General features: G+C 48.5%; 1 protein-coding gene and 2 non-coding genes across 9 annotated transcripts in view; 1 reads left to right on the top strand and 2 right to left on the bottom strand.

The window, feature by feature from the left end:
• Window positions 1–6,863: 6,863 nt before the first annotated feature.
• Window positions 6,864–6,946, bottom strand: LOC119472165. The gene has a single exon (XR_005201275.1).
• Window positions 6,947–7,030: 84 nt separating this feature from the next.
• On the bottom strand, window positions 7,031–7,155 carry LOC119472170. The gene has a single exon (XR_005201280.1).
• A 4,109-nt stretch (window positions 7,156–11,264) lies between these two features.
• Window positions 11,265–15,387, top strand: part of PAFAH2 (platelet activating factor acetylhydrolase 2) — a 42,596-nt gene continuing 38,473 nt past the window's right edge. For 2 of the 7 annotated variants that reach the window (XM_017534635.2, XM_017534634.2), the window contains exon 1: window positions 13,087–13,264. The gene's annotated coding sequence lies outside the window, so the exon portion shown is untranslated. Of the gene's footprint in view, window positions 11,349–13,086; window positions 13,265–15,387 lie in introns of those variants that run through there. The other 5 variants (XM_037740677.1, XM_037740676.1, XM_017534636.2 and 2 more) reach the window with 3 other exon arrangements.

Here is a 15,387-nt window from a genome sequence, read left to right as displayed (position 1 = left end):
TTTTTTTTTTTTACATTTAGAGGATTATAATTTTGGAGCTCACCGAGACTCATTTTCCTCTTCTGTAAAATAGGGAATTCAAGGGACCGGTTGAACATGTGCCAGGCGCTACTGAGCTCTTTAAATCCAGAATTTCATTTAAGCCTCACAGCAAAACTGCCAGGGCAGATGGCTATTCCCCCAGTTTTACAGATGAGGCTCAGAGAGGTGGTGATTGCCCCAAGGCCACACAGCCATTCAGTAACAGCCTGGATTTGAGCCACTGCATCACAGAGGACTAATTCCCTCCTCACAGGCTTACTGAGGGGCTCGTTGGATGATATAACAGGTGCGAAAGTGCTTGGCAAACCGTGCAGGTAGATGCACAAGTGATCGTTATAGTCAACCCGAGTCTACCTTGCCTTACCTTTTCTTTCCCCTCATGCCACCTTGCCTAAGACCAAGTCTAACTCTACTTGATGTTGCCCCAGACTCATATGGACTTCAGTTGGGATGGCACCAGCTTTAAGAGGCTAAAGAAGAGAACTGAAGCCAGAAAATGAGACATAGGATTTATTTGAGGAGACTTACATACTGGGTGGTCCAGTGGTGGCAAGCTGGACGGGAGAACCACAACTGCTTGCAAAAGGCATGCAGCTTATATTGCACCCTTGGCCAGGCATGGTGGCTCACGCCTGTAATCCCAGCACTTTGGGAGGCCGAAGTGGGTGGATCACCTGAGGTCCAGAGTTCGAGACCAGCCTGGCCAGCATGGCGAAACCCCGTCTCTACTAAAAAGATATAGCATCCTCACTTAGCACCCTCCCCAGCATCCTTCAAGTGGCAATGCTCATTTCTTCAGTTATTGCTGTCAGGTGCATCTACCATATACCAGCCACCCTAAACACCACCCAGGGTCTCTCCCTCTGGGAGGTGGGTCTCTGCATCCTCTAGAGTGAGTTTCTGTTATCCAGAGAAAGCCAGAGGGAATTAAGGTAACAGGCATCTCTGGTCCATCCCCTCACCTACAGGACCTCATGCTGCAGGTTGAGCTTTTAGTCCTGGCCACTCCTTTGGGGGCTGTATTTCTGGGGGCTGTATTCCTGTATTCCAGGTCTGGGGAACATCCCATATTCCTGAGGTAGGGGTTTGGGGACACACCAAGGGAAATAAATTTCAAACCCTGATCCTGAAGTCATTCTGTGCCATCCTTCTGAATGTCTCACCTGAATTGGACCCCTTTGAAGGCTGCAGAAGCTGTACCCAGCCTCCCTCAAGTTAGTTTCTGGACCTTTCTAGAGCAGCCCACCTCTGAACACTTCAGCTCTGGGTACCAAGGGGTTAATGCATGGAGCCAGCTTACCAAATGTTTACCTAACGGGCAGCCTGCTTCAATCCCCAGGTAATTAACAGTCTGCTTTCCAAAGCCTAGGCAGAAAGATTTATTTCTCCTTTTCTCCTTTCCCAGGGATGCCTCTTGTGAACACAGCTTTCTGTGGGATCTTTGAGAAGACGCACAGCAGAGTTTGGGAGCTGAGGGCAGGGATCAGGCCTGGAGCGAAGCAGGCCCAGAGGTGGGCACCAAGGAGGAGATGAAGGGGGCTTTGTTTCATTTCTCTCTGAGTCTTAGCCCCAACTTGGGAGCATGCCCCCAGACTGCCATTCTTGAATATGTAATAATTACTGGTATAATCGGTGGAGCCCCTGCAGGGGCTGCGACCCTTATGTACTTTGCCTCACTTAACTTTCACAACTACTAGAAGAGCGAGGCCCTCTTATCTCTGCTTTTGGATTAGGGAAAGGAAATGCAGGGCATGAAATCACTTGTCTAGGCTGGGCCCGGTGGCTCACACCTGTAATCCCAGCACTTTGGGAGGCTGAGGCAGATGGATCACCTGAGGTCAGGAGTTCGAGACCAGCCTGACCAACATGGTGAAACCCAGCCTCTACTAAAAAGACCAAAAAAAAAAAAAGTAGCCAGGTGTGGTGGTGGACGCCTGTAATCCCAGCTACTTGGGAGGCTGAGGCAGGAGAATCACTTGAACCCGTGAGGTGGAGGTTGCCGTGAGCCAGGATCGAGCCACTGCACTCCGGCCTAGGCAACAAGAGTGAGACTCCATCTCAAAAAAAAAAAAAGTCTGGGAATTTTTTTAAAACTCAGCAATTTATATAAAGACATGTGTAATATAGCTAAAAACTAGGTATGGGAAAAATTGCTCAGTGGACTTGGGAGCACAGAGTTGATGCAACAGAATCTTGAAATGCTGTTTGGAAAGTGGAATAACTAACATTTACTAAGCACTAATGACATGTCAGGCACTTGGCATAGAGAAAGGTCTTTACATGCAAAAATCTCATTTAGTATCCTCAAGGGTCTTCTGAGGTAGGTATTACACCATTCTTCCTTTTTTTTTCTTCTTTTTGAGACAGAGTCTTGCTCTGTCTCCCAGGCTGGAGTGCAGTGGTACAGTCACAGCTCACTGCAGCCTCAACTTCCCAGGCTCAAGTGATCCTCCCACCTCAGCCTCCTAAGTAGCTGGGACCACAGCTAGTTGTTTTTTTTTTTGTTTTTTTTTTGTTTTTTTTTTTAAGAAATGGGTTTCACTATGTTGCCCAGGTTGGTCTTGAACTCCTGGGCCCAAGTGACTATCTCACTCTTCTGTTGCTAATGGCTTACTACAGCAATTTAAGGAAATGACACCTCCGGGATTAGATGTAAATGTAGAGTGTTCAACATAGCATCCAGTACATAGCAGGTACTGAACAAATCCACTGCTTTTTCTTCCATAAGGGAAAGTAAAAAAAAATCCAGCAGATCTAATACCAGATAGACCATGGTTCAAGTACGGGGTTTCCTCTACACTGGTTGGGTGACCCTAGGAGAGTGATTTCTCAAAAAAAAAAAAAAAAAAAGAAATCACTCGTCTAGGGTCATCCAACCATTGTATTCAAACTAGAAAATGCTAAGCCTGCTTACTGCCTTGCCTGTTCCTTTCCTGAAACTAGACAGAGCGGGAATGGGGTTTGGCTTCGGCTCACCCCCACTGGAGCATTCTTTCACACATTCACATTGATTCATAAAACCCACTACACATCTTGCTGACACCACGCTGACTAACCCCGAAGGTTTAGCCAAACAAAGAAAATCACCATTCTGTATTGTTCTGGGCACTCATAATGTGTAACCATGCCTTTTACTTCAAGGAATCCAGGAATTGGCTTTAGGAAATCCAGTGGTTGTAGAACTGATTTACAGGCTTGTTGCTGTTGGCCAGACCACCACTAGGTGGCCCATTACTCAAGAAAACCAGCCAACCAGATGTGAGGACCTGCAGAGCCCACCTCCCGTGCTTTGCCTGGCCCAGGCTGCATAACCTACCCACTATCAATTCCCATGCTTTGCCTAATAAAAATTCCCAGCCAGCTCTTTTCAGAGAGTCAGCCAGGGAATTCTCTCGCTGTCTTGTGCTGCCTCCCTTATGCCCAGGCACAAGCTCCAATGAAGCCTTGTCTGGTTAAACTCTTTTGGCCTCATGTCAATTTCTATTGCATTGACAGCCCAAGAACTCATTCTTGGGATCCAAACCACACTAAAGGTTCTTGCCCACCTTTTCCCCTCTGCCACCTGACAGACCCCTTGTGTCTCCCACGGCATAGCATGCCCACTCCTCTCCCAAGAGAGTATAACAAACTTCTTCTGTGAGTATAACAAAATTCTTTTTTTTTTTCTTTAAAAAAAAAAAAGAGATGGGGTTCCACCACATTGGCCAGTCTGGTCTCGAACTCCTGACCTCAGGTGATCCACCTACCTCGGCCTCCCAAAGTGCTGGGATTATAGGCATGAGCCTAACAAACTTTTTTTCAGTGGCAGTCATCTCCTGATCTGTTGGCTTCACCATATCTAAACAATAGTAAGCCAGTCCCTCATGGCTTCCATCATACTTAGAATAAAATCCAGACTTCTTTCAATGGCCTAGAAGGCCCGCTGAGCTCTGGCCTCTCCCTGCCCTCCAAGCCCTGGCCTCTGCCCTCCCTTGCCCCGGGCTCAAGCCCCACTGCTTTCTTCCTGCCCTCACACCAGCAGGGCCTTGAGGGCCTTCCTTTGCTATTCCCTCTGCCTAGAACATATTTGTCCAGAGCTCAGCAGGGATGGCTTCTTTTCCATGTCCAGGGCTCAGTTTACAGTCACCTTCTCAGCCAGGCCTTCTCAGCCAGGATCACTCACCATCAAGGAACAATAACAGCCAACACTTCCTGGAAATTTTCCATGGCCCAGACACTATTTTATGTGCTTTCTATTTACTATTCACTCCTTGAATCCTCACAACAATCTCTAAGGTAGATATTGTGACTCTTTCTATTTTGCAGATAAGGAAACTGAGGCTCAGAGAGGTTAAATTACATGATGGAAGTTTTACAGCTAACAATCAGGAAAGCCAGAACTCAAACCCAGCAGCCTCAAACCTGTAGTCCACGCTTGGAACCACAGAGCTGTATTTCTTAACACAGAGTAAGGGCACAATAAATACTAGCATATTGTTGTTTTATCAGAGCCTATGTTTCACCCACCAGTTTTCTTCCTCTTTTTTAAAAAAAATAATATCTTGACTGTAGACCTGTGTGGGCAGGAGCCTGATGAGTTATTTATTTTTTTATTTATTTAGAGACAGAATTTCACTCTTGTTGCCCAGGCTGAAGTGCAGTGGCACGATTTTGGCTCACAGCAACCTCCACCTTCCGGGTTCAAGTGATTCTCCTGCCTCAGTCTCTCAAGTAGCTGGGATTACAGGAATGCACCACCACACTCAGCTGATTTTGTATTTTTAGTAGAGATGGGGTTTCACCATGTTGGCAAGGCTGGTCTTGAACTCATGACCTCAGGTGATCCACCCCCTTGGACTCCAAAAGTGCTGGGATTACAGGTGTGAGCCACCACACCCAGCCAACATTATTTTTTAATGTAGAGGCTAGGTCTCGCTCGGTTGCCCAGGCTGGGAGTACCACAGCTATTCATAGATGTGATCATAGCTCACTGCATCCTCAACCTCCTGGGCTGAAGCGATCCTCCCGCCTCAGCCTCCTGAGTAGCCGGGATTAGAGGCATGGGCTGCTACCCTCTCCCTGATTTTCTTTCATTAAGTTTGGATTCCTTCACACAAGTCATTCACTGTCCAGTTTGTCCCTCTTGCTCCCTATTGTCTTAGCCCAATTTAAACTAACTTGGTTGAACCCTGAAGTCATTCATGCCTCTTGCTCAGCCTCTCATTTTTGTTGTTGTTGTTGGTTTTGAGACAGACTTTTACTCTGTCACCAAGCATGTAATGGAGCAATCATGGCTCACTGCAGCCTCTGCCTCCTGGACTCAAGCGATCCTCCCACCTCAGCTTCCCGAGTAGTTGGGAATATAGGCGCGCACCACTGCACCTGGCTAATTTTTTTTTCCAGTTTTGTAGAGCTGGGTGCGGTGGCTCACACCTGTAAGCCCCGTGCTTGGGAGGCTGAGGCAGGTGGATCACTTGACATCAGGGGTTTGAGACCAGCCTGGCCAACATGATGAAATCCTGTCTCCACTAAAAACACAAAAATCAGCCAGCTGTGGTATGGTGGTACACGCCTGTAATCCCAGCTACTCAAGAGGATGAGGCAGGAGAATCAAAAACAAATTCGTGGAGACATGGTCTCGCTATGTTACCTGGCCTGGCCCCTCATTCTTTTAACCAATACCCACCATGCCAGGTGCTGTGCAAGGCCCACAAAAATGAATAAGTTACCCTCACCTTTCAGGCACCCACAGTCACATGCGGAGGCAGACCTGCACCGGGTCACTTCACTGCAGGGTTATGTGTGCTGTCCTGGGGATGCCAACAAGTGTCAGAGAAGCACCTGAGAGCACAGAGCAATCAGCCAAGGAGAACATCCCAGAGAAAGTGACATCTCCGGTGGCTCACGCCTGTAATCCCAGCACTTTGGAAGGCCAAGGCGGGTGGATCACGAGGTCAAGAGATCGAGACCATCCTGGTCAACACGGTGAAACCCCGTCTCTACTAAAACTACAAAAAATTAGCTGGGCATGGTGGCGCGTGCCTGTAATCCCAGCTACTCAGGAGGCTGAGGCAGGAGAATTGCCTGAACCCAGGAGGCGGAGGTTGCGGTGAGCCGAGATCGCACCATTGCACTCCAACCTGGGTAACAAGAGCAAAACTCCGTCTCAAAAAAAAAAAAAAAAAAAAAGAGAGAAAGTGACATCTCTACTGGTTTGAAGGACTAGACAGGAAGCAGATGGGAGAAGTGCAGCACAATCAAATGCATGAAGGTAGCTGAGTGCACGTGTGTCTAGGCACCTGCTGGTCACGTTGGGTGTGAAATGCATGAAGGTGGCTGAGCGCACGCGTGTCTAGGGACCTGCTGGTCACATTGGGTGTGAAATGCACAGAGGTGGCTGAGCACACACGTGTCTAAGGACTGGCTGGTCACGCTGGATGCAAAGCAGACATGAATCTGCCTGGCTGAGGGAAATCGATCCAGATCTTGAAGGGCCTCTGTAAGGACTGCAACTTCTGTTGTGGAGGCTGCAAGCAATCCCAGAGGGATTTTTTTTTTTTTTCTTTTTTTTGAGACAGAGTGTCACTGTGTCGCCAGGCTAGAGTGCTGTGGTGCAATCTCGGCTCACTGCAACCTCCGCCTCCTGGGTTCCAGCAATTTTCCTGCCTCAGCCTCCCAAGTAGCTGGAATTACAGGCAGGCACCTACACACACAGCTACTTTTTTTGTGTTTTTAGTAGAGACAGGGTTTCAGCATGTTGGCCAGGCTGGTCAACTCCTCAGGTGATCTGCCCGCCTTGGCCTCCCAAAGTGCTGGGATTACAGGCGTGAGCCACTGCACCCGGCCCTCAGTCTGTTCTTGGAACGCACTCCATCACCTGGCTCGCAGAACTCAGACTGCACAATGGTTACTTCATCACTGGCCAGGGTTCACAGTTACCGCAGCAGAGGCCTCTCTATACCTCCCTCCCCTCCAGCCTCGCCCACTGCCACCCTCCCTTCCTGCCCCCACCCGGGTCCCCTGACCCCACTTTACCTGACATGTTTGTATAACTTTCTCAGGCTCCCAGCTGGCATTGCTGCCTACAGTGGGATCTGATCATGAAAGGAAAACAGTGCCCTGGGGACCCCAGACGCCCTACTCTACTTCACATGCTGTGCCCCGTCTGCTGCCAACCTCTCTGCCCTGCCCCTGTGCCCAAAACCAGTTCTGTGTCAGGCTAGGCAGTCTTCCTAGAAATTTTAAGCCGGGATTGGCACGATATTGCTGGCAAGGTTTCCACCCCCTCTCCCATTCCAACCCCATCCAATTTCTCCAAAACTACTGAGAACTTGGTGCTCACCAAATCAGCTCATGCTCTGCAGGCCAGCAAGCCTTTACCAGGCATCTGATAGGCTTGATAACAACAAGGCTGGAAGCCAGGAAGAGAACATTAAGAGCAGGAATTCAGCCCTGCCTTGGCCTCTAGGTATCCCCGAACTGGCCCAGTTTCCAAGAATCATTTTGATGAGAGATTCTGGGAAGCAGGACATTGTTGAGTAAACTCTCAAAGGCCTGGAAGGAGCCAGAAAGCAGAAAGGGTAATGCTTCCCCGTCTCAGGTGGGCGTGAGCAGGAAGTCCAGCTCCTTTCCTTGTGGGAAGCCCCCTCAGCCTGGCCTCCTTCTGGGTTCCGTAGCCCCTGCTTCTCTCAGCTAGGGCTCTGGGGGATGTCCCCCATCTCTACACTTAGGCTTGGCAGACAGGGAATATGAGAGCAGCCTCAGGAACCCAGTTCCCTTCCCTTCCCAACAGCCAGGCATCAAGGTATGGTAGCAGAACAGGGAAATCTGAGTTTAATCCTGGTTTGGCCACCCATTAACTATAAGACCTTGGGTAAGTCACCCAGCCTCTGCATACCTTGGTTTCCCAACCTGCAAACTGGGGGTGGAGCTACTGACCTCTCAGAATCATTGTGCCAACTGAATGAGCTCAGGTGTTCCAAGCACTTGGCACAAACATGTTCCTTCCCAAGGTTGGACGCTGGCATTTGGCATTCTTTAGGTGGAGTGGGGCCAGGGTGGGCATTAGCTGGACCACACCGATTCAACACATATTTTGGCAGAGAAGACAGCACTTGTAAAGGTATGCAGGGGTAACAGGGCATGGCAAGGTTGGAGAATGTTACGTTCCCAAGCAGTTTGCTGCTCCGTGGAGCAAGGCGTGACCAAGAATGAGGAGATGGGAGATGAGACGAAAAAGACCAGCCAGGGTCAGGATGCGGAGGGCCTTGAGCCAGACGAAAAAGCTTAGGCTCCACATGTACCCCTTAAACTTAAAAGTTGGAAAGAAAAAACACATATATATAAAATAAGTAAAAGGCTTAGGCTCCATTTCAGGCTCCCCGTCATGGGGTGCAGCAGTGAGGACTGTGGAATGTGAACCAGGCAGACCCGGCTGCACATTTCAGTTCATTTCATTTAGCCTAGTGCTGGGAGGCTGCAGTGGGCTCTATTTGTGCCACTGCACTCCAGCCTGGGTGACAGAGCCAGATCCTGTCTCTTAATTTAAAGAAAACAAAAAAAAGAATAGGCCAGGCACAGTGGTTCACACCTGTAACCCCAGCACTTTGGAAGCTGAGGCGGGCAGATCATAAGGTCAGGAGATCGAGACCGTCCTGGTCAACAGGGTGAAACCCCATCTCTACTAAAAATACAAAAAAATTAGCTGGGTATGGTGGCGCATGCCTGTAGTCCCAGCTACTCGGGAGGCTGAGGCCAGGAGAATTGCTTGAACCCAGGAGGTGGCAGTGAGCCAAGATCACGCCACTGCACTACAGCCTGGGCAACGGTGTGAGATTCTGTCTCAAAAAAAAAAGAAAAGAAAAGAAAGAAAGAGAGAGAGAAAGAAAGAAAGAGGGTGAGAAGAAGAGAGGGAGGGAGGGAGGAAGGAAGGAAGGAAGGAAGGAGAAAAAAATAGAGGAAAGAAGGAGAAAAAAGGAAGGAAGGAAGGAAGGAAAAAGAAAGAAAGGAAAGGGATGAAGGGAAGGGAAGGGAAGGGAAGGAAAGAAGGAAGGAGAAAAAAGAGAGGAAAGAAAGAAAGAAGGAAAGAAAGAAAGAGAGGAAGGAAGGGAGGAAGGAAGGAAAGAAGGAAGGAAGGAGAGACATAAAGAGAGAAAGAAAAGGGAGGGAGGGAAGGAAGGAAGGAAAAAAGGATGGAAGGAAGGAGGAAGGAAGGAAAGGAGACAGAAGGTAACAAAGAAGGAAGGGAGAAAGGAAGATAGAGAAAAAGAGAAAGAGAGAAAAGGAAAGAAAGAAAGGAGAGAGAAAGAGAAAGCCAGCAAGCAAGAAAGAAAGAAAAAGGAGATTCTTCTTTAGAAAGAAAAAAGAAAAAAAAAGAAAGAAAAAGGAGAAAGACTATCTTATCTGAAGACGGGGAAGTTGGGCATTTAGGCACCAACTCTCTTGATGGTTGAAGGTTACCTCTGAGGTATGTAACACACCTGTTCCTTCTGGTTCGTAGATACCTAAGAAAGCTCTCAGGCAAGGAAGCCAAGAGAAGCAGGCCCTTGTGTGGTGGGGCTCTGAGCATGCTGAAAACTACCACACTGGCAAGGGACTCAGAGAAGGGATGGGGGCTATGAGGCAGGTGTCAACACTGTCTGCTGTTACCTCTTTGAGCCTCTGTTCTCTCATCTGGAAAATGGAAAGGATATGAAATACTTCACAGGAATATTAAATGTAAAGTATTTGAAAGTTACCTAATGACATGGCTGACGCGTAGGGGATAAACAATAAATGGTAGGTATGCTTAGGGTCAGCTCAGATGCCAGTTCCTCGGAGAATCCTTCCCTCCCACTCTGTTGAGAGTAGCTCACTCCCTTCATTCTCCATCAAAGCAGCATCCTATTTCCTGTGGAGCATTTTAACATAGTATATAATTATCTCGGTTATGTATTTGTTTGACGTTTTGGTTTGGTTTTTGTTTTAGAGACAAGGTCTCACTCTGTCACCCAGGCTGCAATGCAGTGTCGCAATCATAGCTCATTGCAGCCTCAGACTTCTAGGTTCAAATCATCCTCCCACTTCAGCCTTGTGGTAGATAGGACTTCAGGCACGCACTACCATGCCCAGCTACTTTTTTTTATTTTTTTTATTTTTTGTTTGTTTGTTTGTTTTTGAGAGACAGTCTCCCTCTGTTGCCGGACTGGAGTGCTGTGGCGCAACCTTGGCTCATCGCAACCTCTGACTCCATGGTTCAAGCAATTTTCCTGCCTCAGCCTCCTGAGTAGCTGGGATTACAGGCACATGCCACCATGTCCAGCTAATATTTTTGTATTTTTAGTAGAGACAGGGTTTCACCATGTTGGCCAGGATGGTCTCGATCTCTTGACCTCTTGATCCACTCGCCTTGGACTCCCACAGTGCTGGGATTACAGGTGTGAGCCACCATACCCAACCAAGACAAATCATTTCTTTCTTTCTTTTTTTTTTTTCAGACAAATCCTTTCTATATGCCCAGCATGCAGCCCAGAAGAGACATCATCATATGCTGAGATGTAAGAAAGAGGAAGGCAGCCCCTGAAGTCCAGGGGCCAGTCTGACACAGCCAGACCTTGGCCTTGGCCTGTTGGACATAAACAGCTTTATAGAACATCAACAGCAGACAAGGCCACTCTGTGACTGTGATAATCAAAACACAAGCAGGACCACTCCTAATCATGTCTGAACACAAACAGAAGATACATATTGTCCAAACCACTTAAAAGACCAACCATCCCCCTATCGCTGCCAAAATGAGAGACTGCTGCTTCTTATCTATGACAGCTTTCGCCTGGGTCTAGCCTCCCCTCCTAGGTGCATTTTATCAAGACCCAAGTCATAGAATTACCCCTGCTCTTGACAGCATCCAATCTAAAGCCAAGCCCTGCTTCCTTAAACTCTCCCAAATTATCTAACAAAAGCCCAGATTCTGTAAGTTCTTTCTTCCACCCTCCTGCTGAGATGCCCCCCTATACCATTTCCCCATTGCCTGCATTCTCCCTTGTTGCAATGAGTAACTAATACAACTTGTTTAATTACAGGTATGTTTCTGGTGGTTTTTGACTGGAATGCAAGACTGTCCCTCCCCACCACCACAGAAAAAGTTTTGTCCACCAAACTTCAGCAGGTAGTAGGAGAATAGAAAAATCCAAAGCTGGTCACCCAAATACCAGCTTGAAGCAATTTAGCAACAAAGGAAAGGCCAGACTTGGGACAGTAGCTGACAGCGGACTTGAAGGGAACTTCAGGCTGTTGGAGGATGAGATCTATGATGAAAATGCTGGAAAATCAACCATTTGCTTAAAAAGGTAAAAAAATTTGGGTTGTTTATCCCAGAAAAGTCTGGCTTGGAAAGAAGTGTGGTTAAACTCAACTGTTTTATTTTGCAACAGGGAAGAGTTTGATTGTGCCCAAGGAATATCTTCCTAATGGGGACAAAGGAGGTAAAGGAGGAGGTGGCATGCCCGTCCCTGGGGAATTTTAAACTCAGCTGACCAGCCAATGGCTGCAGCATAGCCTGATCTGGGAGTAGGAGACTGAAGTGACCTCCAGCTGTCCCTCTCATGACCAGGACCTCCGGCTTGTCATGAGAGTTCAGGCCAGCTGCACAGCACGGATTAATGTGCCAAAGGGAGCCGCTCTCTGATCTGTACTAAGCTTTTCAGCTTCTGTGGTCGCCGCCATCAGCCACAGATTTAATGAGAGCCGGGGCTTAATTACCACAGTGCAGCGCTGCCAACACTCTCTCCGGATGACTTTGTCTTGGCTCCTGGAAGGATGGGGGTGACAACAAGTGTGTCGGCAGGAGAGGAAAGCCTAAAGCAGGGAGTCTGGACCCTGGTGATTCGAGGGAATGTGGGCTGCAAGAGTGGGTGGAGGGGGCGACTGCAGACTCAGTACCTGACCTCAAAGAGCTCACAATGTGTCAAGAGTTAAAACCTCTAATCCAGGAGATAGCCCAAGGCAGTGTGAGTCAACTCCCATGTGTCGTGGAAACTTTGGCGGCGTGAACAAATCTCCTAGAGGAGGGGGCTGGGGGATGGGGGCGTGGGGGCGTGCAGGTTGAGTAAGGAAGATCTTGAATGTCAGGCTAGGCAGTTGGGACTTCATTTCATAGGTAGTAGAGAGCCATCGAACGTTTTTGAGCTGCCGGAACGATCCAAATTTCCTGTGGAAGTTTACTTAATCCAGTACTCCTGAGGGATGGGCTCTGCCTATCCTCCCTTCCCCCCCAAGAATATCTCCTTCCATGCCTCACACTCTGCTGCAGCCAGCACTAGACTGATTGCCATACTCTGAAACGTTCTTCACAGTCTCTGTACTCCTGGCTACGTTCTTTCCTTCTGGTCTCAAAGTTAACATCGCTCCCTCTAAGGAGCCCTGCGGACACCGCCCTTTTCTCCCAAGCCTGGGCACGGGCTCCCACGCTGGCTGTGTCTCCCCATGAGATCACAGCTCTGTGCTGTCATTATTCATTTGTCTGAATTCTCTGCTAGGCTGTGATTCTGTGGAGGCTAGCGGGTATCGTGTCCTTCTGTGGAGGCTAGTGGGTATCGCGTCGCTAAGAGCCAGCATAAGGCAGTGATGTCGGGGTGGATGCGGCCCAGCAGATCGCTAGGGTTCCTCCCCTTTCTCGGCCAGGGAGTCTTTTGAGGACAATGGAAAATCACAGGTGTCAACAGGTCTAGGCTGGGAGGGAATGTCCCCTTAATTGAATGAACAGTCTGTTATTCTTACAGGAAGCAAAGCGTGCAGAAGACACAAAACAAACTCCGATCGCCTCCTATCTCCCTGACAATAAAGCGAAGCGGGGGCCATTTCTAGGCATGCCTGGGGACTATTTAAGGAAGTTGAGGCGGAGGGTTACACTCGGGATTACAAAAAACCCCTCCGCTCGAGAGCAGAAATAGCGGCGGCTCCTCTTCAGGCCACCAGGGGGAGGAATCGCACCGCATCCCGGGCCTTGGGCAGTTTCGCATGGGTACGGTGTAGGTGGGGGAAATCGCGTAGATCTCTGGGAGTTGTAGTCCTAGGTTGTAATGCGCAGTCTCACTTTCTGCACATCGAGAGTTGTAGTTCCAGAGTGAGGAACTGGACGTGCTTCTAAGCGTCCATGTTGAGCCCTGGAAACTACAACGACCAAAGGGCCACGGGCTCCTGGGCGGTTTCTCGTTTCCGTCGAGTCAAACGTTTGGGGCTGCTTCTGAGGGATCAGCTCAACTGGGTAAGTTTGGCTGGAGAAAGCCTCTATATGTCCATTGAGCTCCCTACAGACTTTCCTATCTGTCCCGGTTTGGGGCCTCGGAGTTTCAGTCGGAGGAATTGCACATTAATCTTTGTCCTTTCCGTTTTCTCTTCTTTTCCTTTTTTTTTTTTTTTTTTTTGCCCTCTCAACCCAGCTTTCTCGACTCCGGGAAGAACCGGGAAGAGAAGACCGTCCTTTCCGTTTTCTATTCAGACACTTGTAGCCACCCACTCCCTTGACCCTCCCACGGTCGCCTCGCGCTTTCACGGCCGGCGCCCCTGAAACTACCCCTGAGCTCCAGTCCCAGGACCCAGCCCCCGCAGCCCTACCTTGGACCCCACAGCCCTACCCTGATTTCTCGGCTCCACGCTGAACCTGCAGCTTCACCCGCCCTGAACCCTGGCTTCTTTATGCTCCTCCACCTTTTGTGTACTTTGCTCTTACTCCCAATTTTCTGTTTTTCACGCCAGTGGAAGGAGAGTCTCCATTTCTTCTTCCCAATCCGCTAATACCCTGGACTGGAAGTCAGCAGACCCGCTTCTAGGCCAGCTCTGCCTTTCACCCTCTGTGACCTTGGGCAAATCATACAACTCCGGACTCAGTTTCTTCCTCTCTAAAACAGAGTATGACTGCTGCTCCATCAGTCTCGGGGTGAGGAGTGTTGTGGAGCCAACAAGTTAGTATGTGTATAAATGTCTTGTAAACTGTAAGACCCTCACGAAAGACAGAGATTATTTTTATCACAATTGTTAATGCTCTGGAACACTCTTATCACGGCTCTTTTCTAGCTCTGCCACCTTGTTGCTCAAACCCATCCCTTGAGCGCTTGGTGTCTTCATTGTCTAAGAGCTGGATGATATTTCCTCACTTCTTCCAGAGACCAAAGGTCAGGCCAATGAGCTGTTAGTCTCCAGAGACCTTTGTCTGAAAGGAAGCACCAGAGAAGTGTGTATCTTGGACTGTATCCTGAAATATCCAGTGATGAAAGGGCCACACAGCTGGCAGAGCAGCAGTCCTCTCCACACCAGAAACAGGGCCCCAGCAGGAGAGGACAGCTGCAACCTAAGCCCCATCCATTCCCTCTTGGCTCTTCTGGACCTGTTCAGTAGACACCAGCTTTGATAGGGCCATCTCAGGCCTGAAAAGGCTGGTGGGAGAGAATCCGTGTTGCCAAAGGGCTTAATCCAGGAAAAATGAGAGACCTTGGCTAGGAAAGAGAGACATAGCATTGTTAATTAGTTCCTAACATTTTATAAGCACTCAAAATGCCCCAGGCCCTAGGCAATATTTTCACTTATGAAGTATCCATTTTACATATAAAGAACTTAGAGAGGCCATGTAGTTAAAATAATTATAGCTGCCTCCTATGGTTATATAGTACCTTCTATGCATCGAAGGCTTTACATGCATTATTTAATCCTCATCAACAATCTCATGAATAGTTACTATTTCTTTTTGAGACACGGCCTTGCTCTGTCAACTGGGCTGAAGTGCAGTGGCACAATCTTGGCTCATTGCAGCCTCTGGCTCCCAAGCTCCAGCAATCCTCCTACCTCAGCTTCTTGAGTAACTGGGAATACAGTTGCAAACTACTACACCCAGCTAATTTTTTGTTTTTTAATTTTTTGTAGAGACAGATTTTGCCATGTTGCCTGGGCTGGTCTTGAACTCCTGGGCTCAAGCAATCCTTCCCACTTGGCCTCCCAAAGTGCTGGGATTATAAGTGTGAGCCATTGTGCCTGGCCGTAGTTATTATTCCTGTTGTGAGAATAAATTATCAGAGGCTTAGAGTTTGAGAAACTTGTTCAAGATCACACAGCTAATAAGTGGCAGGGGTAGAATTCAGAGTCATCAAAACCTTTTCTCACCCATTAGACCATATAGCCTTATTTTTAGATCAAAAACACAAAGATTGGGCCGGGCGCGGTGGCTCACACCTGTAATCCCAGCACTTTGGGAGGCCGAGGCGGGTGGATCACGAGGTCAAGAGATCGAGACCATCCAGGTCAACATGGTGAAACCCCGTCTCTACTAAAAATACAAAAAAAATCAGCTGGGCATGGTGGCGCATGCCTGTAATCCCAGCTACTCAGGAGGCTGAG

The sequence above is a fragment of the Cebus imitator genome, unplaced genomic scaffold, assembly GCF_001604975.1.
Source record: "Cebus imitator isolate Cc_AM_T3 unplaced genomic scaffold, Cebus_imitator-1.0 Scaffold87, whole genome shotgun sequence".
NCBI lineage: Eukaryota > Metazoa > Chordata > Mammalia > Primates > Cebidae > Cebus > Cebus imitator.
The sequence above is the reverse complement of the archived record's forward strand: the minus strand, read 5'-3'. Positions and strand labels throughout refer to the sequence as shown.